The sequence below is a fragment of the Arvicola amphibius genome, chromosome 5 (assembly GCF_903992535.2).
Source record: "Arvicola amphibius chromosome 5, mArvAmp1.2, whole genome shotgun sequence".
Taxonomy (NCBI): Eukaryota; Metazoa; Chordata; class Mammalia; order Rodentia; family Cricetidae; genus Arvicola; species Arvicola amphibius.
In genome coordinates this window covers 127,098,023-127,125,862 of record NC_052051.1, presented here as the reverse complement: position 1 = coordinate 127,125,862, position 27,840 = coordinate 127,098,023, and positions in this window count along the sequence as shown.

Genomic DNA, 27,840 nt, shown 5'->3' with positions numbered 1-27,840 from the left:
GAAGAAAAGAACACTTACTATAGATTAAAAATTACAGTCCTAGCTATATAGCCCATAGAAATAAACATTCATGTCAAAAGACTAGTAAAAAGCATTCATGTCAAAGAACTAGTAAGAACATTTCACAACAAAATTATTTATAACAGCTGAGAACTAGAAATAATGCAATGACAGTCAGCAGTAAAACAGTAAAATAGTAGCCACTGGACGAATTACTATACAGCAAAGAAAACTGACAGAATAGAATTTCATACACAAAGATCTTAGAGAAAGAATAAAACCCAGATGTGTATATAATGCGCCTCATGCCTGTAATACCAACACTTTAAAGTCTGAGGCATGAGGATCATGAATTCTAGGTCAGCTTAGGCTGCATACCAAGACTCTGTAGCAACAGAAAATATATAAGGCATAGTTGCATTTGGTCTAAAATGGGTTAAAGGTAATAGATGGTTTTAAAATTAGACTAGTTAATACTGGCAAAGATGGAAGGACATTAATAGAGTAGGTAGCATGGGTTTTTTTGTGCAGGCTGTCTTGTGTATTTTGATAATGTCGTGGCCTTGCGATTATTTGCTGAAATCTCTTGAGTCATACAGCTGTGATTTGGGCTGCTATATGTGACAAATAAATTTATTTGTTAGGGTAAATAGATTATTAGAACTTTTTTCCTTTAAAGTGAATTTTCTAATATGTGGGATTTGGAGAACTAAATAAAATTAAGAAAGGTTCCAGCTAATATGCAAGCTTCATTGCATGGAAATGCTATTTTCTTGTTTATACCCAGAATAATTAAAAGTCAGTCTAGTTTTCCATTTCAGCTTCCATTCAGCAAAATCAATAAATAAATGATTGTTTTCTTCTCCTCTTTTAGCAAATGCTGTCTCTTAATGTGGATCTCTAGCACTTCCATGAACACAGCAGTATAAGTGATACTGTGTTATAGAATGCCAGTCCATAACAATGCCATGGGAGAAAAGTGTGATTTTAGCTTAATTATTGGTTCTAGTCCAACCAAATATCCTCAAGCATTTCCACCAGGCATGGCAATACCTATTAATCTAGGAAACCTTGTATAAAAAGCAGTCAACAAAGTTTATAATAGATTTTCCTCAATTATGATATCACCTTTGGAGATCACAAGAAAGTACAACTCAGACTTCCTTTTCTGTGTTTTAAATGTGTGTTGCTGGAGCATATATCATGAGTCATCTTGTTAATAATATTAGAGAAGAACAGATCAAGCCAAACCCATGTGGTTTAGAGCAACCTGACAGGAGAAATCTTCTAAAACACCCTTCAAGAAAGGCTTAACTCTATTTTGTCTCAAACATTGGGGGCTGACTGTGGAGTTTAAGTTTAAAGCTAACAACCAGGTGACTGTTTCCTGGCAGTCTGAAGGCTCCTAGACATGATCTGGAAAGAACAAGGTTACACTTAGTGAACCATTTTCCACGCCATCTTATAATTCAAAAGATGCCAAGGATGCAGGCATTTGACTCACTGCTATAAAAGAGAAAGGTATATGTGTTTCATTAATGACACTATCTCAATTTTAGGATCATCCTTTTCCATTAATGAGTCTAGAGCTGTTGCTCCATGTGCTATAAAATTTCCTAAATTATAACGTGTGTGCTATTACTTAGCACAAAAGCACTATGGGATTACAGAGTAGGGGCTTTACTGAGCTGAATATCAAAACATGAAAAATCTACTGTAAATCTCAGCAAACAAACATTTAGGAAATTTCAAGGGATTCAGAAAACAGGATGCAAAAGTCTTCATTCCAGGAATTTGATGGAAATAAACTCTTAGAAAGATGACATCACATATTGAGCAAGAATATACAAACTTCTCCAAAAAAAATGAAACATCAGTATATTGAAATGCTACTATGGCAATGATAGTGATTGTGGCAAGCATTTAAATAAGCTACCTCACTTAATTTCCATAAGATTATTTCATTAAAAATGCATACAGTTTTGGTGAGTTGGCTCAGTAATAGTTAAGAGCATTTGTTACTCTTTCAGAGGATCTGGGTTGAGTTCCAAGCATGTATATGGTGGCTCACAACTATGTGCACCTCTCATTTCATTAGTTCTGATGACCTCTTTATGCTTCTGTAGGAACTGAGCACATATATGGTGCACATACATAATAAAGCAAAGTATTCCTGTGTGAACAATAAATAATTAACAAATACACATTTATGTGTGTATATACATTTCTGTGAAGGTACATATAAATACATTCTCTTTGTGTGTACCCCTCTGTGTGTGTATGTGCATGTGTTTGTGTAGTTATACATAGAGAGTGAAACAAATCATAAAATCTTGCATGGTTGTTAAATTGCCAAGGAGACAAAATCAGAGAAGATACAAGATACCTGGGTCTGTCTGTTGACTAACCATGCTCTTAAATTTTTTGCACAATCCTAAAATAATTTGTATAGTGTTGCATTAGGTCCAGTTAAAGGTTTACTTCACAAATATTAGAATATCTGACTATTAAAATAGTTTGTCCTCATTTAAAAATGCAATGTATAGTTAAGAAGTATGGATTGGTAGTTATTCATCTATAATAATCAAACTTGTAGGCATACTAGTCATGTTTTCAATGTTAAACAGATATCTTTTAACACTTCAGAGACCTACAGAGTATGATATTTAAGATATTTTAATAACCTAAGGCTTTCATGACAGTGAGACACATTTGCTCTGGCAGCACCAATTTATAACAAAAAGGATGATGGACACTGAAGAACCTCCATATAGTTTTCTTTCATTGTGCCACAGTTAGATACTGGGTAAGAAATTGTTCTTGCTCTGACTGTTGACAGTATGTTATTAAAATTGGACAAGCAGGACACAAAAGAAAGTGACTGCCAAGCTTTGCCAAAATGAGCCAGATATTTTAGGCTGTAGGCCAAAGATGGAAATACCAACATTGCAGTGCAACCTTGTGTGACTCTCCAGGAAGCCAGCTACTTCCATCATTTCTATAGTTTTGGAAGTTGTTTTCTCTGCCCTTCCTGATTACTCAGGTAATATTATATCCTTATCAGGTCACTGATGGAGTTGAAGATGAGATTGTTATAGTTTTCTTTGATACCAAATTCAGAAAAGAAACTCACAAAAGAGGTGGAAGTTTGAGAGACATAAAAACTATTTATCTAAGAAAATGTTTTGAGGTTTAAGAAAATAATTTCGGGATATTAATACCAATATGATAGAAAATGTTTTAGGCATAAAACTTTAAATTTATCAAGATAAGATAGATAATAGAGTATTTTATTCAAATATGCCAAATTTGGACAAATGTACTGAACATTATGGATGTAAATCTTACCTGATAGTTGTTTTATTGTATATAGTTTTACTATTTTCGAGTTAAAACTTTATCTTTTTATTTAGACAAAGGGGGGAAATGTTGTGGGATAGTTGTAAACTGTCTGAAGATATATTGCTCTGACTAGTTTAAAAAAGAGCTGAATGGCTAAAAGCTAAGCAGGAAGTTTAGATGGGAATTCTAAACAGACAGATATCAACGAGACACATAGGGAGTTGGACATACAGAAAGAAAGAAAAGTAAAAAGTCACATGGCAAAACATAGATTAATAGAAATGGGTTAATTTAAATTCTAATCTATAATCCAAGCTTTCATAATAAAAAAGTCTTATCATTTTTTCTGTGACCATGAAAAAAAATGGCTTGTTACTGTTTCTGTGACCATGTGCACATACATTAGTTTTAGTAGCTTATATTTTTCTCATGAATAAAATGAAGATACTGAACTATTCTAAGTGATACAATCATGATTAATTGAGAGTGACATTATCATTAAGCTTGAAGAACTGCCACAGTTTGAACTTTGGTTTACTTCACATTATAATAGCCACAGAAACGACCCCTTATTTTATTTTATGGTTGGAGCTAAGGACTCTGGTTGCTTACAGTCTCCACTTTCAATTACTCAGCCTGGTAGTTGGTATCAAACCCTTATTGGTTTACATCATATTACTTGGTCCTGTTCTCTATTCCTGCTTTATTATAGATTTCAGTATGCAGAAGAGCCATGTTCCTTTATTCTCAGTATTGGTACTAAATCATGAGTTATCATTAGGGCTGCTGTTATTAAAACTGCAAATCCACTTAACATATGAATACATTTAAAAAGGTCATGTGGGCAGCATGAATTGCCATGGCACTTTATAATTAAGATAAGTTCAGTGCCTTCCACAAAATTATATCCAGGTGCGTAGTGTGTGGGAAGGTTGGGGAAAGAGTTTAAATAATGATCTTTACTTTTAAAATCACAGATATGTATGGAGACAAACACAGAAAGCTATTTTGGCTGCCTCACATCTGGGAGGATTCTGAGAAGTCATAGATTGCAATTGTTTCAGCTTGGCAGTAACCATTTTCTCAAAATATTAAGCATCATCTCTAAGAATCTCTTCCAAATTTAATATCAAAAGCACTTAGATAATCAATATATAAGTAAATATCCAAGATTAAAAGAAACCTTACAGTATTATAATTAATTATAAGAAAATCAAAAGATACTGTATTTTATATATGCCAACTTTCCTTTTAAAGAACAAAAAATATCTGATTAAACTTAATTTTTCTTAATTCTAGGAATAACAAGTTTTCCTTTTTACCAAAAATATGAGCATCCAGTGTCTAATTCTAATGGACCATATATCTGGACATACATACAATGGACATTTCTACTACATGCAAATTGATAGACATTTTTGTGTCTACTTTTTAAAATTCATAGGCCACAAAGAAACATCATGTTGAAAATATGCATTAGTAACACTGAGATTTAAGTAATTGGAACAGATTCTGTCTTGCATAATCTTAGGTAGGATATTAGAGACACAAAATTCTCTTAAATAATCCTCCACATCCTAGAGTATTAAAACACATGAACTATATTCGGTATAATGGAATTGAACTAGCTTAACACATAACTTTACAATGTGTGCCTTGATAATATCTGATTATTCTATTAATTTTCATCCAGAGCAAAATAAAACTGGTTTATAAGCATTAATTTTTAAATTTGTCCTTAACACAGTGAAAACTCAAGTATTTTAAATAATAAGTTTACTAACATGTTATGTTGTTTGTTATCCTATATTTTGCTTTTGGGTTAAAATGTGTAATCCAACACCATCAGCCTCTCCAACATAGAAGAGATGTGTAATTCAATTGGCACTTGATATGATCTGCAGATTATCCAATGTCACAGATTTTTTTTTCTTCTTACGCATGGCTGCTGCAAAATGCAATCAACATACTTTTTTTCTGAAAAATTCTCGAGATAAAAGTCACAGATTTATAAAGGCATGGATTCTCCAGGAATTTTCTTCCATTTAGTTGGAGTAGCATAAAATATGGATAAGTTCTAAAGTAAAATTCAGAGTTAATCCATTTTTATATCCCTTCCCCATGTATACCAAAAGACAGGGAAATTATGAGTATAGATAATCAAAATTTATCTCCATCCTGTGGAACTCTGGGAAATGTTCAGGAGACTGCTGCATCTGCCTGAGGAGAAATAGATACTGTGAGTGGAACTTTTACTAGGCAGTGTGATTGGGAGAGTGGGTGCTTTGCTCTGTAAAATGGAATGATGTTTAATTCTGGCACATTAGAGTCAATATAATCATTGTTTGTATATATAATTCTTTGAGAAATGGTTAAAAATATGATTTGTGGGGAACCAAGGAGTCCCCGAGTGAATGATACAAAGTGGGTGGAGTCCTGAATATATTTGTACTCTTTGACGTGGATGTGATCTTGTCAAGGTCTCTATGTTGCAGACCCATGGGAGAGGAAGAGCCTCTCCAGGAGATTCTCAGTGGGATGGGAAGGTCTTCTTGTTCTGGTCAGAATCTGAATGCTGACTGTGTTTACTAATGATTGCCAGTACATGCAAAAACTGGCATCTGCAACTTCCTTCTGCTATATGACTGCACCCTGAGACTGATTCTCTGCAGGGACCTTATACCAGGCTAACTGAGCAATAGAACTTAGCTACCACTAGATGTGATGAAGAAACACCTTTGGCTTCTTTTCACACACATACTTCCTGGAGAGGTATTAATTGATCTCATAATTAAAGTGCCAAGATAAACATACACCAGGTAATGGATATGTAAAATCATAAACTCCTTTGTGAAACTCAGATGCTTTTAGAGTTTTGGCGATACCTGGATGGCAAGTTTTATCATCTACTCTAAGTTTAAGCTTTCTCTCTTTAAAAATACTTTCGAGAAACTGGGAAGCAGCACTATTCATGTCTAACTGTGGTACACCGAGAATCACAAAAGATCAAGGGCTTAAATCACAGGTGACATACTAAGCAACTACTTTCTGTTTGGGTATTTACAGGGAACCTCTGTAGCCCCATGCTGTAAGACAATCTGAAAATTGGAAAGTGGACACTCATGGTAAAAGAGTTTCCCATCTCATAATACATTAAAGTTCACAAACTGAAACCAATCAACTGATAATTGCATATGGCAAATGGAAAATTCCAAGTGAATACAGTCACACTGTGGACTCCTGTCTGAAACAGCGATGAACACAACATCTTCAGTGTAAACTCATGCTTTATGAGGAACTGACTTAATGTGATTGTGTTTTCACTATTTGGAAAGATATTTCCCATCTTCCCCAACAGTTTTTCGGTCCCTCTGTTATACTGTAGTATATACATGCTAAAGAACACAGGGTGATGTGCTTGTGTGAAGGTATGCAGGGTGTGTTCTATCATCCGTTCATTTGTGTAGTCATAGATTATTGTCTATCTCTTAAATCTTTGTGTGGTTTAGTTGAAGGAATAGCGGATGGTTCAAATTTTACATTCGCTGTTGTTGCAGTTTAATATATCTTTTGAAAAAACATAAAGACTATACTTGTTTATTTGGAAAAAATAGTATGTGAGAGTTTAAACAACAAAACATTGGTTTTTTTTTTTTTACTTATTTTTTATGTAACAGAAATAAAAGGGAGAAGAATCACCTACAACTGTCAGAACAGTCCTCCTTCATGAACTCCTGCCTGAGGAAATCCAGTGTGTCAATGTGTGTGCTCTGAAAGCTGCAGCTGAACCATGAAGACATTGGATGGCAGACAGATTAATGACACAACGAGAGTTAACCTGCCTAATCTAGGAACAGAACGAAGCCAGAACTAGAACACTGCCATTGAAGCGCCAAGGAATGCGGCAAGAAGAAAATATTGTGGAGAGCCTCAGATGTTTTCCCACCATAAGTGAAGATGATTTCCAAAGATGCTGCCAAAGAGAGGGCGGAATAAAACTCAAAAGTAATACCTTTGTGACTGGGGGGAGTGGCCTATGCTCATAGGTATTTAGGCCTGTATGAATGTGTGCTTTGCTTATGCATCAGGTGTATGGCAGGTGTGTTTTCTGTGAATTATTTATTCTAACATGAAAATGTAGGCATATTATGTCAGCATAGGTTTCTCTACCCCTTCCTAAGTAGACTTAAATTTAAACGTGTAGATTAGATGACTTCATTGTGACAATTTTTTTTTCCTGGAAACTCATTTCTTTCAAATGTGGTCTTGTATTTCTTCCCTATAGTCAATGAGAGTATTGACTGACATTTACCTTTTAGAGCCAATATGATTTATAGGATCTCTATAAATACCTGGGCATTTTTTTCTTCATTTTAGTCCATTTATGTTTAGTAGGAAATTTAAAAATATTTAACTAAGCTGATAGTGTCTTAGGGTGAACATGAAATTATCTCATTCAAGGTGTAAGTGATTACGGACTGGCAAGATAGCTTAGCAGGTAAAGGTGTATGTCATCAACCCTGATGACTTGAGTCTGACATGTTGGATTCACAGGTTGAAAAGAAAGACTCCTACATGTTGTCCTCTGATTCATACACATGGTCACATGCCCCCAAGCAAAGATAGATAAATAACTTTATATAGTAATATATATTTAATAACAAAATGTCTTTGATTAAAATATAAATGAATATGCTTCTTGAAAAATAAGAAAGAAGAAAGAATTAGAATACTGCTTGGTTGTGATGCCTGGAAGGCAGAAATGGGGCAAGAATAAAAAAAGAGAGGGAGCAGGACAGCCATTGAGGAACTATGTGAGCTGGGACAATTAACTGGGAACAGTAAGAGAAAACAGCTGAGATAAGAAAATATGACTTTCGGGAGTGTGTGTAATGCTTCACAGCTACACAATACTTCATTAATGACTGCATTTCTTCCTGTTTTCTCTGTTACATGTTGTCTAAAACCTAAAACACCACTCTAATGCTTTAAGAGTGGGATGTGTGGGGGAAGTGATTTTAAGTTGGGAATAAGGGTTTATAGAGAATGAAATGGTAAGACAAAAGCTAAGAAGGTTGCAGAGACACAGGATATGTGCTTCGTGGTGATGTTTAGAATACTCTGCCCTAAATCAACCACCTAAATTGACTGTAGTATAACAGAGGTACTCTAAAACAGAAAGTGGATTATTTCAGTGCATTCTTAACACTTCTCAATAACATTCATTTTCCTTGTAGCCCATTTATTAGAGCAAAATGACATAAGACAAAATCATGGATTCAATCAGTTTACTTCATTTAGTTTACTTCGTTCAGATGACAGAGAGTAAAATCTTTTCATTACATCTGCCTGCTATTAATCACTCAAGATGCATGCTATGTATTTATATATTCATCTAATGTTTGTAAGGAGGGGTAACACTCAAGCATTATTAATTTATGTTACATTAGAATAGGCAGTCCTGGCAGTGGAGAGTTAGATCAGTAGTTAAAACCAGATGCTGCACAAATCACTAGGTCAGGTTTTCAGATTCCAGTACCTAGTAGTGTCCTCTAAATACCTGTAACTCCAGCACCAAAAAAATCCTCTTTTTTGAGTACCTTTGAGCAGGTACATGAATGTACATCTGCACACATACATATATGTTTACACACACATGAACACACACATACACATATCCAGTTCATAATCAAGCCTTCCTGGCTTTGGGCTTGAAAATGTTTAATACTGCCTTGCAATCTTAAAAATGCTCCTCAATTTTGGATTCATGGAAATTTTGGATTATAGTCACTTATAACACTAGGATAGAATTCTTCTGGGTGCTGCCCTGTACCTTACTAATATTACTGCCTTCTGCCCACTAGAAACGAGAAGCACTTTCAAGTCAGGGCAATAAGAATGTCTTTGGACATTGCCCAAAGTCCCCAGAATAAAGGGCAATAACCTCTGGTTAAGAACAATTGAATTATGCTAAAGAAATTAAGCCTAAATATTTACATTTTTCAAACAGTATTTTACCAGATATAAAATGCATAATAGAAATAACACGCTTAAAATAGATAACAGTGTCAGAATTTCAAGCGTGCAATTCTGTTTGAGATGTTTCCATCTTAGAATCACATGCAGATGAATTTTCATGTACTAGCCCATGAGAGTAAGTTTAAAGTTGAGTAACAGCTATGTTGGACTTCTGAATTAGAAATAACCATCTGGTCTTCACACTCTCAATAGACTGCCTGATGTATTCAAAAGCCAAAGATATTCTAAATAGCATATAGAAGAGAAAACAGAAAGATCAGAGGTTGGATTGGGGTTAGAGATAATTGACTAGGTAGAACACTTGCCATGAAAGCAAGGTGACTTGCATTCAGATCCCTAACACTTAACCAATGGATGAAGTTCATACATCTGTAAAACCAGTGCTGGAAATCAGAGGGAGCTGAATCTTGGGAAGCAAAATGGCCAGCCATTATAAACAAAGATCAAGGCGTACATTCAGTGAATGACTCTGTCTCTAAAAAAGTAAGGTGAAAAAGTGACAAGTAAAACACACACACACACACACACACACAGAGAGAGAGAGAGAGAGAGAGAGAGGATTAAATATAAGATTAAAAAATCTTTTTTAGTTTCTAAAGACAGAAGAGAAACTCAAAGCAGAGAACACAGGATACTCAAAGGACTATCCTGGAAACTGCTAGAATCCAGGTGCAGAATTCTAACGAGTGGCATGGCTGTAAGGTGAAAGTGAGAAGGGAGACTGGGACTTGGCTAACCCAGAGAAATCAGCAGTTAGATTATTGGCCTTATGTTCAACAGAGGCCACAAAAAAAAAAAAAAAAAAAAAAAAAAAAAAAAAGCTACTGTGAACCTCTGCCTTTGGCTTCATTCTAAAAATAGAAATAAGGATTTTTTTTTTTATTGCAACTCAGACATTCTTTGGGAAATTCTTTATTTTTTTTTCTGAAGTTTTATCCTTTATAAAAGTGTCTCCTCTCTTCAGAACTGTGGATGGATTGCAGATGTGCAGCAGACACTTAGATCCTTAGCCCTGGTGTCACTGATAAAGACTGAAGTGGCTTGAACCTCTGGGCTGATCTCTGGCCACAAGCACACCCATTTTCTTATGTATGCTAGCTTGTGAAAATTGCTCTAAATGAATACATGCTAAAAGTGTCTCTTGGTCAAAGCATTAATGCTTCCCTTCCTGAAGATCTACATTGGTACCTGAGGGATTCTACAACAAAAGTCACATACTGGATAACTTAAAAAAAAAATTATGTCCTGATAATTTTAGAAGCTGGATGTTCTTCCACAATATTATCTGTGCCTTGGTGTTGGGACTAACGAGTCCTTGCCTTCAGCTGCTCTACCCTGCTAGAACCTTCTAATTGAAGTTTCTAGAAGCTGTGCCTAGTTAGAGGATCAGAGAATCACCTGTTGACCATTAACTGCAATGTATTTAAGTCTACATGGCGTTAATAAAGTGGGGCTTTCTGAACCAGCGTTGGGAGTTCTGTGTGTTGGTCTGTCTCTGCGTCTGAGTTCTCAACCTCCAGCCCCTTTCCTGAGACTCTAGAACTGAGGTCTAACGCACAGAGCGCAGACCGGGGCCGAGGTTTCGGCACCTTGGTAGTCATGAAGAGTTGAAAAAAATGTCCCATTTAGGTGTGGACACTGAGTCTCTTCTCAACAGTTTAACGATTTATGGTCTCTCTTAACTGTTGTCCACTGCAAAAAGAGAATGAATATGAAAGCAGGATCCAGTCTTCTGCTGCATACAAGAAACACACCTCAACCTCAAAGACAGACACTACCACACAAGTAAAGGATTGGGAAAAGATTTTTCAATCAAATGGACCTGAGAAGCAGGTGTAGCTATCCTATTGTCTAAAAAATATAGACTTTAAAATAAAATCAATCAAAAAAGAAGGAAAAGGACACTTTATATTTATAACAGGAACAATACATCAAGATGAAGTCTCAGTCCTGAACATCTATGCCCCAAATGCAAGAGCATCCACACATGAAAAAAAAAAAAAAAAAACGATTACCAAACCTTGAATCGCACATCAAACCCCACACACTAATAGTAAGAAAATTCAACACTTCACTGTCCCCAATAGATAAGTCAACCAGACAGAAATTTAACTGAGAAATAAGAGAACTAACAGATGTCTTGACCCTTGACCCATATAGACTTAATAGACATTTACAGAACATTCCACCCAAACACAAAAGAATATACCTTCCTCTCAGCACCTCATGGAACCTTCTCTAAAATTGACCACATACTTAGTAACATAGTAAACCTCAATAGATACAAAAAGTTACAGTAACCCCCTGTGTCTTATCAGCTCACCATTGATTGATTGAGGGAGACATTATGGGGCTAGCAAGAAACCTGGCACTAAAGAAATTACCAAATAAGGATGATCCCAGCTAAGATCCTAAGAATTAGAGAAAAGGGTGCCCAAATTGGCCTTGTTCTGTAGTCAGACTGATGAATATCTTAAATATCACCATAGAACTTTCATCCAGCAACTGATGGAAACAGAAGCAGAGACCTGCATTGGAGCATTGGACTGATCTCCCAAAGTCGAGTTGAAGAGTAGAAGGAGTGAGAATATGAGCAAAGAGGTCAATACCATGATGTGGACACCCAAGGAAACAGCTTACCTGAGCTAATGGGAGCTCACCACATCCAGCCATACAGGGAAGGAAACAGCATAGGACCAACGTAGTCCCTCTGAATGTGGGGGACAGTTGTATGGCTGAGGCAGACTGAGGGGCCACTGACAGTGGCACCAGGATTTATTCTTACTGCTTGTACCGACTGTTTTTTGGAATCTATTCTCTTTGGATGGATACTTTGCTCATGGATTGATGGTGTAAATCACAAACAATCCCACACCAGTTTGGAATTATGATTAATAGAATGGTTATTTATTTAAAGGGGAAAAAACTTACAGATCACCGTCCCAGACAACAGCCCTCTGCGCAATCAGGAAGGGAGCCTAGTCGTCAGAAGCGGAGCCGGAAGCCAGAGAGAGAGCGGAGGGAAGTGGCCGCATTTTTAAAAAGAGAGACCACGCCCCAATGGGCTGGTATCTCAGCGGCTATTGGCTGAAGGAGCAGAAGGAGCTCCTGCAACAATGGATATAGTAAGGAGGGAGGCCCTTGGACCTTCCCCAAAGCAATGTGCCTTACCCTCTCTGTGGAGTGGATGGGGCGTGAGAAGGACGGGTTAGGTGAAGGTAGTGGGAGGAGGGGAGAGAGTGAGAACTGGGATTGGTATATAAAATGAAAAAAAGATAGTTTGTTTTCTTTAAAAAAAACATACCAAACAATTCCACAAATTTGATTGTTAGATGACTAACTACTAATCTGTATTTCTTAATTATCTTAAATAGTATGTGACAATAACTAAGGAGGACTAGAAATTCACATTATGTTGTCAAATAAGTGTGTAGGTATAATACCTAAAGCAGGAGGAGAAACATATAAACAATATAACAAAAATAACCTTACATTTGTATAAATATACCAAAATCCATCCCATGTAAAATGTGTAAGACTAGTAGTTGCTTTTTTAGTTTAAAAGTAGATTCTTATACTTTCTACATTGTATTCCCTCTTTTCTCTTTAGGAAGAGAAACCTAATCTTCTTTCTTCAAATTTTTCTCTGGCCATGACTAACAACAACTTGCAATCAAGCCCCCTAAATAATGATAAACAATCATAATCTGTTGAATTACCAAAAAACCATCCACCCTCCTCTTGAGAATGTGGCTCTTATATTCTGTACATGGTTTCCTGTTGTCTGGGGATGAGAGCATCTTGGGGCACTCTGAGAAAATTGAGACAATGATCATGTCCTGGGAGAGCTAGCTGCACACTTTTTGTTTAGTCTCAGTGTGATGGTAAAGTATAGAACTTATTTGAAGTCTTGGCTAGAGTAGTCTGTGAGGGTGGATCATCTCCGCTAGAAGATTTGAAGTTGTTTTGGATACAAAATTTTGAGGAAACTGCAACAGAGGCATCTGAGGGGCTGATTACCTGGGCTACTTGTCTTCATTGGTGTCTGGTTTTCTTGTTCTGAAAACATATAAACTTTTAAAGGTAACATATAAATCTACATTAACAAAGAAATGGAGTGTATTGTGTACACAAGTCAGTTAAAGATGATTTTTTGTTTTGCATTTGAGCAGGTAAACACCATTTGTTAACTTTTTGTTTGCTTGGACTGTAAAACCAAACCTCTAGCCACACCACATGAAAGAATTCCATGTAAAAAGTTCATGGGGACTCTGTAGCCAACAAGATTTGTCAGATCAAATCAAGTCTCAGAGTTATTCCCATAGCAGAGAAATCAACATATATGTCATCTGTCCTGTAGTCTTTCTTGGTTTCTTTTTCCATGTGTATAACGAAAATTCTCAGGAGTCCTCCAAACAAATACAATTTTCATTAATTTTGAAGTGAAGCTTAGTGTTTTGCTTTCTATGAAAACAAAAGCATAAACTCTTCCCTAATATAACATTTTTTTACTTCCATTTTGAAGTTAAGATGTTCTCAAAACATGTAGGTTGGTTTAATTTAGCAGTTTGCATAATGTCTTGGCAACTATTGTGTTTTACACATTAGCATTCAAAAAAATTAAAGTTGTCAACGCACCATACAGGATCTAGACATCCTGTGCATTTCCCATCTTAACAAGTGCTAGGCTTCCTGAGCCTCTTATTTCCCAGGAGAAGGTGAGTGCATTATCTGCCCATTCCACGGCCACAGGACACAGGATACCCGTTCAGCAACCCCACAGAAGAGGACAATCAGAAGCAATAGGGAGTCGAGTGAGCATCAATTTATATATGTCAAGGGACATCCTGTGATGTGGGAGTACCTCCAGCCAATGAGAGGGAGCCAAACCCTCCCTCCAGCTAGAGGGGCATCTACCTAGTTTTTGCTTTCTCATTCTCCCACGCAAATTCGAGCCAGGCTTTTCTCTGTCCTATAGGCCTTGAGGTACAGGCCCTGAGATAATTTTGGCTCAACATACAAGGCTTATTCTTTTTATATCTCTTCCTTCTTTTTAAAAATACTGAGAAGCAAAGGACAATGGCTCTGGGCTCTGATTGTTCTTCATGGACGGGCTCTGTGGGAGCCTTCTCAGCTTGGTCGATCACCTTCCTGGACCTGGGGGGAGTTGGGAGGACCTTGGTCTTAGCATAGAGTGGGGAACCCTGATGGCTCCTTGGCCTTGAGAGGGAGGGAGGGGAGGTATGGGTGGAGGGGAGGGGAGGGAAGGGGGAGAAGGAGGGGAGAGAAAGGGGAGAAGGAGGGGAGGGAGGGGGGAGGAGGAGGGAAGGAGATGGAAATTTTTAAATATAAAAAAAAATAAACCATGAGAAAAAAATACTTTATTATTTTTAAACTATGTTTTTCTATGACTGACTCTTTATATCTATTTTCTTTTCTTTCTTCAGAATTGAAGCACTTTCTTACACTATATCTTTTAAGAGGTTTTCTGTGTTTGGACCTGGCTTTACTATGTGCCTGCAGCATTCTCTGACTGCATGAGACAAAACATAAACTGCCATGTCAGTCACTAAGTGGCTCAGTTTGGGGATTGTGATGGTTCTTGGTGGTGGTTCATGGTGCTTGTGCTGTCTTAAGCCCACAGGTAGCTGTCAGCCATAGCACTGAGCACTGGCCCACTTGAGAGACTGCAGAAGTAGAAAGCCACATCTAGCTACTCGTCCAGAACTTTTATTAGCTTTCTCAAGCCCAATGTTTGGATATTCAGTCCTCTCATTGAGCATATATTTAGTTGGATTTTTCTTTGGGCCACCAGCTCACAAATAATGACATAGAAACTTATTATTAATTATGAAAGCTTGAACTTAGCTTAGACTTGTTCCTAACTAATTTTTTTTTTCAGGTTAAAAAACAAGGCTTTATTTCAGTATCAACCAATATCACTATAAAAATAAGAGGAAGGCATCCAGGAAAAACAACACCAAATGCTGCTACTCTCTGTATGTGAGGATGTTAGACACTCTAGAGACTCCAGAGAAAAGAAAGAATACAGATTTTTCATATCCCATATTTTAATGCATTATTGATTTTACTCCCATAATTCATTCTATGGTTTGTGATATATCCATGTGGGGACAGGGATTCGTATCTGGTCCCTAGATGACTTATCTAGAACAGAAGCATCTGTTCAACTATGTTTATAGCAGCATTATTTGTAATAGCCAGAACCTGGAAACAACCTAGATGCCCTTCAGTGGAAGAATGGTTGAAGAAAGTGTGGAATATATACATGCTAGAATACTACTCAGCGGTAAAAAACAATGACATCTTGAATTTTGCATGCAAATGGAGGGAAATAGAAAACACCATCCTGAGTGAGGTAACCCAGGCCCAAAAAGATGAACATGGGATGTACTCACTCATAATTGGGTGCTAGCCATAAATAAAGGACATCGAGCCTATAATTCGTAAAAATCCTAGAGAAGCTATATAAGAAGGTGAACCCAAAAATCCTAGAGAAGCTAACTAATTTTTATAACATAAATTAACCCATGCCTTTTAATCTAGATTCTTTAATGTGGCTCAGTTACTTTTACTCTGTACTGACCATTCTGCTTCCTCTGTGTCTGATAGGTAACTCTGTCTTTCTTTTTGCCAGAGTCTTCTCCGTCCTCAAAATTCCCACCCGGTCTTGTCCTGCCTAGCTCTTGGCCATTCAGCTCTTCATTAAACCAACCAGAAGGCACCTTGACAAAGAAATGTCTTTACAGTGTAAACAAATATTCCACAACAGTATTCCCAGGAAAATGTCACACTAAGTTGATCACTGAACTAAGCAAAACTATTTTTTTTTTTAAAAAAAAAGCAAGGCATAAGCATGGAAAACAAAGGGTAAACATGAGACACTGAAAGAACTCACAGCTCAAATATATGTATAGGAATTCCAAAGAAGAGAAGGAAGAGTATGAAAATGAAGCAATGTCTGCATGGATAATAATTGACAACTACCCAGAGCCTAGACAAAAATATAAAATACCCAATTTTGGAACTACAAAATAGAAATAAAACATCTTAGATGTGAACACATATTAAAAACAAATGAAAAGCAAAATAAAAATCCTTACATGTAGCTAGAAAGATAAGACAAATCATGTTCATCAAATGTCAAAAAGGGCTTAATTTGTAAGAAACACCTTTATACTCAAGATGAAGTACTGCACAGGTAGGAGTGCTGCGGAGATATGAGAGTACACACACACAATACACACACACACAACCTTCATTCATAAAAAAAGGGAGACGTGAAATTTTGAAGTATTTTAGGATAAAAAAAAGGTGGCTGTACAAAATATTTGTATCTGGAACTTGGGTTAGAAGTAGTCCTTACACACACACACACACACACACACACACACACACACAATCAGACAAAAAATACAAAACAAATGAAAAACACTGAGTGTAACTGAGCCGATTTATTTTCCTGCTAATACAAAGAAGTAGCTAATAGTCATTTTCAAATTCCTCTTCAAATGTGTTTTTGCTACACCCCATACGACCATCACTTTATCACCTTCTCTATCTGTATTTCAAAATATACTCTAGTTTTGACCTATTCCAATACAAGCTACCATTATTCTTCTAAGATCATGCCAAGACTCATTGTTTTTCTTACCCTTTAACTAATTTGAAGGATCTTGGTCCTTACAAAGGGCTCAGAACCATTACTACTCTTTCAATGAACCATCACATCAGAAAAATTAACCTCAATGGAACCATACTGATGACCTCAGAAATCATATTTGATGATGAAAAAGTGCTTTCTGTGAACGTTAGGACTGGCAGTGTGAGATACCCATGACTATATTGGCTGTGATGAGCAAAGTAATGACTGTCCCTTTTGTCCCCGTAAGGCACTGTTGGTGCTAATAATGACATCACTCATGTCTGCTACAGATGCGATCTTAGCTTATGTTATCATATCAGAATAACTGGAACTTGGTAGAATATAAAGACTTTTTATTTTGTCAGTGGTTGGGGTAGTTCTGATATCTGGCAGTGGCTTGCTAGCTAATGGGGTCCCTAAAAGTCCAGTTTCTGAGGAGCTCTCTCGGGGTTTGATTAAAGACACCACAACAAGCTAAAGTAGGCTAGAAATGTGACGGTTAAGAAATCTACTCACAACAGGTTCTTTCTATTCATGTCTCTTTAATTTCCCTCTGATTCTCTATTCCCTATCATTACTCTCCTAACAAACATTCCCAGTCAAATATATCCTTTAAACCAGCAATTCCCCAGCCCCAGAAGTTCCAGAGCTGGGATTATTTTTGCCCCATAAAAATGAGATAAGGGTTTTCACACACACACACACACACACACACACACACACACACACACACACACAAACACAGATCTGTGGCTGTTAGCTCAAAGGTGGGAGTAAAAGTGCATGTCCAATGAACTCTTAATGGAGAAAGTTAGTTAAGAAAGAAATTAAATTATCAGGGAATTCCAGAGGGGAATGTTAGTACATTACACTATATTTTTAAGTTAGATAAAAAGTTTGTTTTCAATAAAATTATGAATAGGGCATGGATTGTACTTTAAATCAATATGCTGCTTCTTTTTTCCCAACATGCATAGAGGATATCAGGAAACCAGGAAACCTATGTAAACAGTCAAGGGGAAGTAATTGCTTCTGATCTGATTAGCACCTTCATCAGATGCTGCAGTTTCTATGGGCCTGCGTCTTGAGTTTACACTTATTGCTCTAACCAGTAGAAACAAAGAGGAGACCCAGGCCTCTAAATTATCAGTTTTGAGGTATGCTGTTATCAGCTGTTCTGATGTGGTCATTTGTGGGTCTGTGCCTCCAGCAGGATGTGAGTCTTTCTGGATTCCAGTTAATTATTTTTTCTATTGTCCTTGATAGTAAAACACAAGCAGTAAATTTCCTGAACTAAAATCATCAGTAAACAGAGGTGAAAGTGAGAATAAGGAGTTAGGAATCTTTTAATGAAGGTTAGTTTTGAGTCATTGTGTTCCTTATCTATAAGTGAGGTAAAACCAAAGTAGCAGCTTGGGCAAGTAGTATTTCTATATTCTTGGATATCTGTAAATATCTTAAATGGACTGTTCTTTCCTAGGCACTAAACACTGACCAAATGCTTGTTGATGGAGATAATTGAGGGAGGACAGATCTCTGCGTTTACCTAGGAGAAAGGAATAAGGGTTTGGGAGTGGGAAACTGTTTTCATACATAGATAGAAGAATGTGATGAGTAAGCCCCCAAAGCAGAGGAGACAATTATGAATTGTGGGACAATTTCCAAATATGTAACAGAAAGGGAGTTAATTGCAGCAAAAATCTACAGCAAAAGATAGCCACTTTATTCACAAAGCAATAATGCCATTAAACCTTGCCTACTAGGGCCCTATCAAAGCTCTTGGCTCTGAGAAGTCACTCATGAGAAGATTGCTAAACAATTACTGTATAATGTTGCAACTTGTAGCATCTAGTCGCATCTACAACATTGTAGATAACATATGCACTGCTGTCAAGTGCAAGGGATTAGAGCCAACTCTCTTTATAACAGCCCAGTATCCTGGTAAACAACCAGTTCCATAAGACAGATCTACTCCAGAGGGAGTCCTTAATCTCTTCTGAAGCAGGATAGTAGCCTCATGTTTCAATTCATTTTCTTATGCTAACAACCATTTTAATACAGGTTCAATCTTGTTAAACTGAGGTTTATGCTTCCAGAACATGAGGATAAAACCTATTCAAACTGGAACAGATGATGATGGCCACATTAAGGCTACAACAGATACAACAGATGCATTTCAGGACTTAATTTCCAAACAAAAGCCAGTGACTTTGTATGCTGCGTGTTCCTAGGTAAATCTTACATAGTCTTTCAAGAAAGTAAGTTCTACCCATTTTTATTTCTTTTTATCACTATGAAAATAACTGTCCAGTTTTAAGACTTTTGTCAGATTGACTAGGAAGACAGTCACGCACATTATGCTAATATGTATGCTATGATATACTTTCTCTGTATCAATCGCTGATTCTAATTCTTCATTAGAAATGTCCTGATTCTTTTACACAATCAGAGACATCTCTGCCACAAACTATCCATTTTCCAGACACATTTTAGCACTAGGATGAGCAGAATGAAAGCTCAGACTGATGACTACCCCCAGTAGTACACCATAGAAGAATATCTGTCCTCGCCAAGTATGTTTATGCTTTACTTTAATCTGATTCTCCACATTGATGACCAGCAAAACTTTTTTAAAGTAAGAAAGACCAACTGGCATTTTTTTAAAAAAAAATAAGTTAAAAATAATGACTTCTCCACCATCAGCCACATTCAGAGAGTCCCGTTTGGAGGAGGACTGAGAAACCAAGGGCAACGGCGATGAGCTTGAACTCTACAGCATGGACGGGCTCACTGTGAGCCTTGTCAGTTTGGTTGCTCACCTTCCTGGACTTAGGGGGAGTTGGGAGGACCTTGGACTTAACATAGTGAAGGGAACCCTGATGGCTCTTTGTCTTTGGAGAGGGGTGGAGTGGGGGTATGAGTGGAAGGGAGGGGAGGGAAGGGGGAGGAGGAGGGGAGGAGATGGAAATTTTTAATAAAAAAATGAGAAAAAAATGAAATCAAATACAAAAAAATAATGACTTCAAGAATTTCCCCATGTGCATTTTCTGCATTGCTTCAAGTTGTTAAAGAACACTTCATATTTTTTTACAGTTTTAAAAATATATAAAAAATAAATAAAAGTGAAAAGATGAAATAGCTAGACATAGAGAAGAGAAGAATCTTCAAAAATAACTCTTTGATGACTGCTGCTGAGAGGAAATGAAAGGGTGCTGAGAGCTGGATCTGAACAGAGATTTATGTGGGGTTTTCACAGAGATTTATGGTCAGCTCACCGAATGCCCCTCTCCGTTTCCCAGCAATTGATTCTCCAGCCACTGTGGCCTCTGCAGATTCTTTGTGGTACTCCTGTCCCAACACTGTGTGCACAGTTTCCTCCATTCTCTCCCCTGTTCTGTTCAAGCAAAATTGTGTCAGTTTGAACTCTGAAATTATATTTACACTGAAGAGAATGTCATATTCCAACCTCAGAGGAGATTTTACTCTAACATTGGCCTTCTAGAACAGTATGTTCACGGAAGGAAAAGATTAACACACACATAATAAAATGGCAAATTGACCTGAGCTTTTTGTTTTCCCTTAAAACCCCTTTTGCCCTGGGCAATTGAAAAAGCATTAAGAAATAAAATGAGGAAAAGAGACTCTGCCAGAGAGATGTAAATTGGAAGAAAATCACAATGTTGGGGAGCTCAAAGGAATCTCAGCCTTTTAAGTGCTTTGCTTTAATGTCCTCGGCTTCTCACAGAATCCACATTATTTGCTGTGTGACTTGGCAATTCATTTCCCATAAAGGAAACCAAAATTATTACTCCACTCCTGGCTTTAGGCTACTCTGCTTTGATAATGGAATGTTAATAGAAGTGATAGAACAAAGGCTTCAGAACCTTATTTTGCTATTGTCCTTACTATTTTTCATGTCGCACATCATGAGAATATGCTTCGAGAGCCTTTCTCAAAAAAACCTGGATGAGAAGAGCAAACACCCAGATGGCCTACTACATGGTTGTATAGCTACATGGATGGTTGGTCAACTACATGGATGTATAACTAAAACCATCTGGTGGACACCTTTATGTCTTGCTTTGTGAATTTATGTTACTTGATGTTAAGCCCAATAACCTCAAAATTTCACCTAATAGAGGAGAAAATTAGTTTCCTGGATTAATAGCAGGATTTCCATCCCTGAAACAGAATTCTGAAAATAAGGATTTTATTCTAGGTTCAGATACTTGTTGTCTATATAGTTTTTAATAAACCCTTTAATTTTTCTGAATCTATGTTTAAGTCTTAAATGAGAGTGTTAATATATATGTAGCATATATGATATATTAATTGTATATAATTACTAAATAGCCATAAAGTACATAGTTGAAATAAAATAAGCAATGTAAAAATACTTTGTGAAAAATGCAGATTGAAACAAACATATGATTAAATTCTGTGGACATAATATCGCTGTAACTTTTTAAATCTCTTAACATCTATCAATGTATTAATAATGCCTATATTTATTAATAATTTGTTTATTATTGATGTAGCTAGCCAGAGTCATGCTGTAGATACATTTACAGGCTAAAAAAAAAATTCAGGCTGAAGGAACTTCAATAATTGCTGACACTTGCAGCACTTTTCCCCCCTAGTTTTTAGTCAATACATAGTCTACGGATGGTTGCTCAAGAAAAGTGTCAACCCTTGCAAATAAATTAATTTCTGCATCTGGTCACTAGGAAGCACTACAGCATAATTCACATCAGAAGTATGTCTTTATATCATTTGATTTGAGACTTAATAAGTTAATTTGCTTGCAGACAATGGTGACTTGGTATATAAATAAGGCCAAACATAATTAACAATCTTCACAGTCTCTTATTACAATTAATTTTATCTAAGCTGGAGAGTGACTAGCTTTCCCACATGGTCTTTACAAAGATACATTTTAGACATGCCTGAGGCCTATACTCTGACTCAAATTACAATGTTTCCAAGATCACAAGAAAAGAAATGTATTTAGATTTAACTTCTCCAAATGAGGACTGCCTATTTTTGAAATTTTTCCCTTCATTAAACACATCAAGATATACACATTTAGCAATAAGGAGAACAATAAAAGTTTGTATTTATACCATTGAAGATCATTTGGGAAAAAATAGGATGATGCTTTAAATATGTGGAACCATCCATTAGCAAAACAAAAATGTGTCTTAATGAGACTTAAGAGAAATCCAAGGAAACCCCGGCAATTGTCTGAGGCATAGAAACTCTAACCTTGACTCAGGTTCAAGAGTCCTGAGTTTACTAGAAAAGCACAGGAACCTCTCTTGATCAACTTCAAAAGTCAAGGACAAGGACATCTAGTTCCCTAAGACCTTGTCAATGTCAACAACAAGCACCAGCCCAAGACACCTCCTGCCCCATCCTCCTGACATATAAACTCTGATTGCTTTTCTGCCATTTTGTTCTTCTTTCTGCTGCCCAGGAGATAACTTTGGTGGCTTGATCCCCAATAAACCTTTCTTTCTATCCATAGAAGTGTCTTTTTCAAGGGTTTCACTGTGCTCTGGCTTACATTTGGTACCTTAACCTAGAAGAACAATAGGCTCCCTTTCCTAAGGGTCCTATTTCCCCATAACCAAGACAAATAACAGATTTTCAACATTCTTGAGTGAATACAGTTTGCTTCTCTTGGCTTCTGACACCCACCGCATTCTACTGCAAAATTTTAGTTTGCCTCTACATCCATCTCTCTGCACCACCTACTCTACCCAATCGTCTGTCTTTCCTCATCCACTTGGAATCACCTCAGAACTGCCTGTTCAGTTTCTGTCTTTCTGTCCGCTGTCTATCTCTCTCATTGGCTCACTAGAGCCTGTCTCACCTGGCTCCTGAAAATTCTCAACAAAAGTCACTCTGGTACATGAGGCAGCTTCTCCTGCTCATGCCCACTACGACAAAGCCAAGGGCTACCTAACAGAGGCTCTATATCCTACTAACCTGTTACACCTGCTCGTTCTCTCTCTCTCTCTCTCTCTCTCTCTCTCTCTCTCTCTCTCTCTCTCTCTCTCTTTCTCTCTCTCTCTTTCTCTCTCTCTCTCTCTTTCTCTCTCTGCGTGTGTGTGTGTGAGAGAAAGAGAGAGTCTGTCTGTCTGTCTCTCTCTCTCTGCCTTTCTCTGTGTGTCTCTCTGTCTCCCTGTCTCTGTCTCTCTGTCTCTCACCTCCAAGAGGCATTCTTACAGGTCCTGGCTCTGATTTTCCCAGAGGGTGATCAACCCTATATTCTATATACTACTGAAAATGGTTCCCTTGAGCTTTGAAAACAACGGAGAGGACACACCTTTGCCCCACTGACTATCTCTCTTTGCCCCTATAGCTAGATACAGCAGCTAGGATACAGAAACCTTGCTTACAGCCACTAGCAAAAGCCTCCCTATTAACCCAGAAGGCCTCTCAAACCTGTCTCTGTCCTCTGACCACATTGGCTCAAGAACCTCCAATCACACAAGAGTCTCTCTATTTTGTGTCCTTCTAAGCTTTAACTATTCTTATATCACCTGTCTAGAAAATTCTAACATCTCACTTGTTTCTGCCTTCTTTTAAAACTGCTATAGTCTTCCACGGGGCCGCTATTCTCACCGCTTCTTTGTAGAATCATTTGATATCTGTACTTACGAAAGTTCACAACTTTATATTATCTCCTGTCTGTCACATCCTGGCTACATTTGGTTCACAGCTGGAAGCTTAACTCTCAGCTCCACTGGCTCCTGCCTACTGGGCTATGCTGTACTTTCGTCCGACCAGGTTATAGAGTCTACCCCTTTATCACCAGGCCCCATCTAATGATACAACTTTGGGAAATGCTTTCACTGACAGGACTGCTAAAGAGGTCAGCCAACACTTCCACTCTCTTTTCTATATTCTCTTCTTGGCTCCTTCAATCTTAACTGGTGCCCATTCCCAGTCTCAGCAACAGGTCCTCTCTTCATTGGCTAATCTATCAGTTCTGCTGCTCATTGTTACAGCAACATGCCAGCTTATGCCAGCTCCTCTTCCGAGGTTGCCTGGTCAGCGCACTTACAGCTAGAAAGTCTGCTTTCACCTTAAGACATTCTGGCTTCCGAATACCTGAGGGTACAAAAGAGGTACTTGTTGCTTCCTTATGATACAAATTTGAGATTATTAAACTAAAGTTTAAATTACCCGAGTTTCTTAAATAAAAAAGACTTTAGACATGAAGTTTAAACTCAACTGCAGGCTAAATAGGTTTCACGTGTAAAGGTCGGGCTTTGCCTTTTCCTAGAACTGACAGGACAGATTTCAATAAAAAAGCAAACTCAAAGCTACCATGATGTTGTTTCTGACTCAAAATTGCTTGTTACTATTTCCCTATGTTTCAGCTATCATTTTAAAAGGAATTACTTTACTTTTTCAATGATCACAATGCAAGTTGTAGTAATGAGAATGAAAAGAAGGTTCATGCAAGTGATGAGGATCTGAGAAAGTACTCAGGGTATTTGAAAAATGAGGATAATATGGCACTAAAATTTCCGAGCTCAAACTTTAACAACCCAATGTTAAACCTATTTTTTTAATTTATTTATTTTTATTTTTTTTGAAATAATATTTTTTATTATTATTAAAAATTTCCATCTCCTCCCCTCCTCCTCCCTCTTCCCTCCCCTCCCCTCCACCCATACCCCCACTCCCTCCCTCTCCAGGCCAAAGAGCCATCAGGGTTCCCCACACTATGTTAAGTCCAAGGTCCTTCCAACTCCCCCCAGGTCCAGGAAGGTGAGCAACCAAACTGACAAGAACTGACAAGGCTCACACAGAGCCCGTCCTTGTCGCAGAGACCAAGCCCATCGCCATTGTCCCTGGCCTTTTGGTCAGCCTCCACCGTCAGCCACCCTCAGAGAGTCCGGTTTGGTCGCATTAGAGGTATGATAAACTATTGAGCCAGTCTTGACAGCAGTTACAAATTCTGGCTACCAAAGCTTCCAATAAATTAGAAGTACTGGCTGAAAGGTGTTTGTTCTTTTATCTTAGGACCATTTTTTGGGTCCTCAAGCCCCTTTCCCCTTTTTTCTCTTTCCTGCCAGGACATGTCTTTTCCATTACAGCATTACAGATGAATGCTCATGCTTCTCATGACTTTTTTTTTTGTTTTGTTTTGTTTTTGTTTTTGTTTTGTTTTGTTTTGTTTTGATACAGGGTTTCTCTGTAGCTTTGGAGTCTATCCTGGAACTACCTCTTGCAGACCAGGCTGGCCTTGAATTCACAGAGATCCACCTGCCTCTGCCTCCCAAATGCTGGGATTAAAGGTGTGCACCACCACTGCCTGGCTGCTGATGACTTTTTCAAAAGTTGGTAACTTTATTTTTGCTATGACTCAAAGGCTCGAATCCGTGGGAACAGGTGACAGATATTATTAACTGCTTTCTCTACAGTGAGGATTTTAATGTAAATTGAAAACAGTGTTCTGCTAATTGTTATGTCCGGATCCTGGAATTCCCCAAAGACCACCAAGGAGTCTAAATCTGTGTGCAAAGTCAAAGAGACTTCATTCAAGGTTGAATTTAGACCTCTACACGCGTCACATGTAGCTGTATGACATAAGAGAGCCTCGAGTTCTGTTATGTGTTTTTTTATTGTAGCAGAGGATGGGGAGAGGGGATTTCTAAGGTTCAGGACTCCTGATTGGTTGGCATTTGCCTAGGGACTTCGTGAAAGAGGATGGGTGTATGTTGGGCTAAGGGACTTCTAGTCATCCTGCCTACAATGGTTGGAATGTTAGGTATTTCCTTTGGAATATTAGTACAAGAATGACTCTGCTGCTTTTCAGGACCCTGTGCCCAAAAACCTGGCTGATTTCTATCTCCTGTTCTCACCACTAGGGCAATATTCCATTTTACAAAGGGAATATTAATGTTAAGATATTGATTACCAAACAATTATTCAATAATTTCCTACAGTTTTGAGAAGTGCTGTGAGACACAGAAATTTTCTTAGATTTATTCCAGATACATTCTATTTGTGAGTAGCTTCAAAGAGTGCTTGCTTAAATTAACATTCACAAATACAAAGGTTCTCTTGTGAAAAAAAAATATTTCAAACAGAATTCATCTTGGGTTAATAAAATTTTCTGTTTTTAACTCCTACTCACAACACATTCCTTCCAGTTTTGGATTTCGAAAGGAAAATGAATACAGTATGGATTTATGTCTCTTGACGGAGCTTTAGTTTAAAGATAATAAAGAATGAGATCAACACCAAGATTCCCTATCTGTGGGGGCCAGCCATGATAAGCAGGTCACCTAAAGGAAGTTCTTCACTTCCAACCATTATCACCTGGGACTCTGGCCATCCATAAATTTAAATGAAGGCCTGAGTCTCAGTAGTTTACCCTGAGGTAATGCCTGGTTGCAGGAGGAACCACAAGCTGAGATTACCTGACCTCCACTGTGTAGATAGGAACACCTGCCAGAACATACTCACCAGGACACCCCTAGACAAATGTCAGCCAATCAGGGGTCTTAAAAACTCAGAAACCCCTCACTCCCACCTTTACTACTATAAAACCCTATCCTAATTAAATTTGGGGCTCTCCGTTCATTCCAATCCGTTGGTCATGGGGAGACACTGAGTTTGCACACTTGATTAAAATAAAGGCTCTTTGCTTTTACATACGGGACTTGCTCTGGTCTCCTTGTTGGCTCTTGCGGGGACTTTGCAGATTTGGGCATAAGGCTAACCAGTAGGCAAAGTGTGTGTGTCAACATGCATTGATGATGCTGTTGTAATCTGCTGGCCTGGCCTCCTATGCACCCTTTAAACAACAACCTGAAGTGGGAGCTTTCCAGATTTTACCAGCAAACAGGCAAATAAAAAAGTTTCTATCCAGCCATGATTTGCACTGCCGGTGTCCTGTTGGTATCTCATGCCTGGCAGCTTTTCTTTTTGCTGGGCAGCCTTACCTTCCTCCGACTGTAAATGCTAATTTTCTCCCTCCAATTCCTTCTACTCTGTCTCTGCCACTGCTACTAATGGTCCTGCAGGAACAGGCAACATTAGTTGGATCCACGAGGCAGCTGTTTCCAGTTCCAGTCCTTGCTCCCCACAACTGCAGCGACTGGCAGGCTGGCAGCTGGTGGCTGGAGGTGTTGAGTAATTTTCTTGTTTACACCATGTGTGAAAAACTGTGTTAATTGTGTGGCCACACGATTGTGATTCTATTTTAAATGTGTTCTGCATGGTCTCTGTGTCTCTCTTGTTACTTGTATCTGTTTGAAATTCCCACCCTAGCTCTAAAAACATGGTTTCATTGTGCAAAATGTGACCGTTGCCATTTTGTTTGAGTTTAAGATAAGGAGCCACCAGAGATTCATGAGGTTCTGTACCTAGCCAAAGAGTGAAGGCAGTAGGTTCTCCACATGAGGTTCCACCCCTAGCTAGCTACATGACCTGTCACCAGCTATCTTTAAGCCATCAGCTATGCTTTTTTAAATTTTTTTATGGTTTATTTAATGTGCATTGGTGTGAAGGTGTCAGATCCCCTGCAACTGGATCTTCAGACAGTTGGGAGCTGCCATGTGGGTGCTGGGAATTGAGCCCAGGTCCTTTGGAAGAGCAGTCAGTGCTCTTAACCACTGAGCCATCTCTCCAGCCCCTATGCTTTTTTAAAAATACTTTTATGCTTTATTCCATTTGGTGTATTTGCCTGATGGTTCACCTTGGCAGGGTCCGTTGAGGTGTTCATTTCATGCAGAGACCCACCTGCAGTACATCTCCCTGCAACTGAC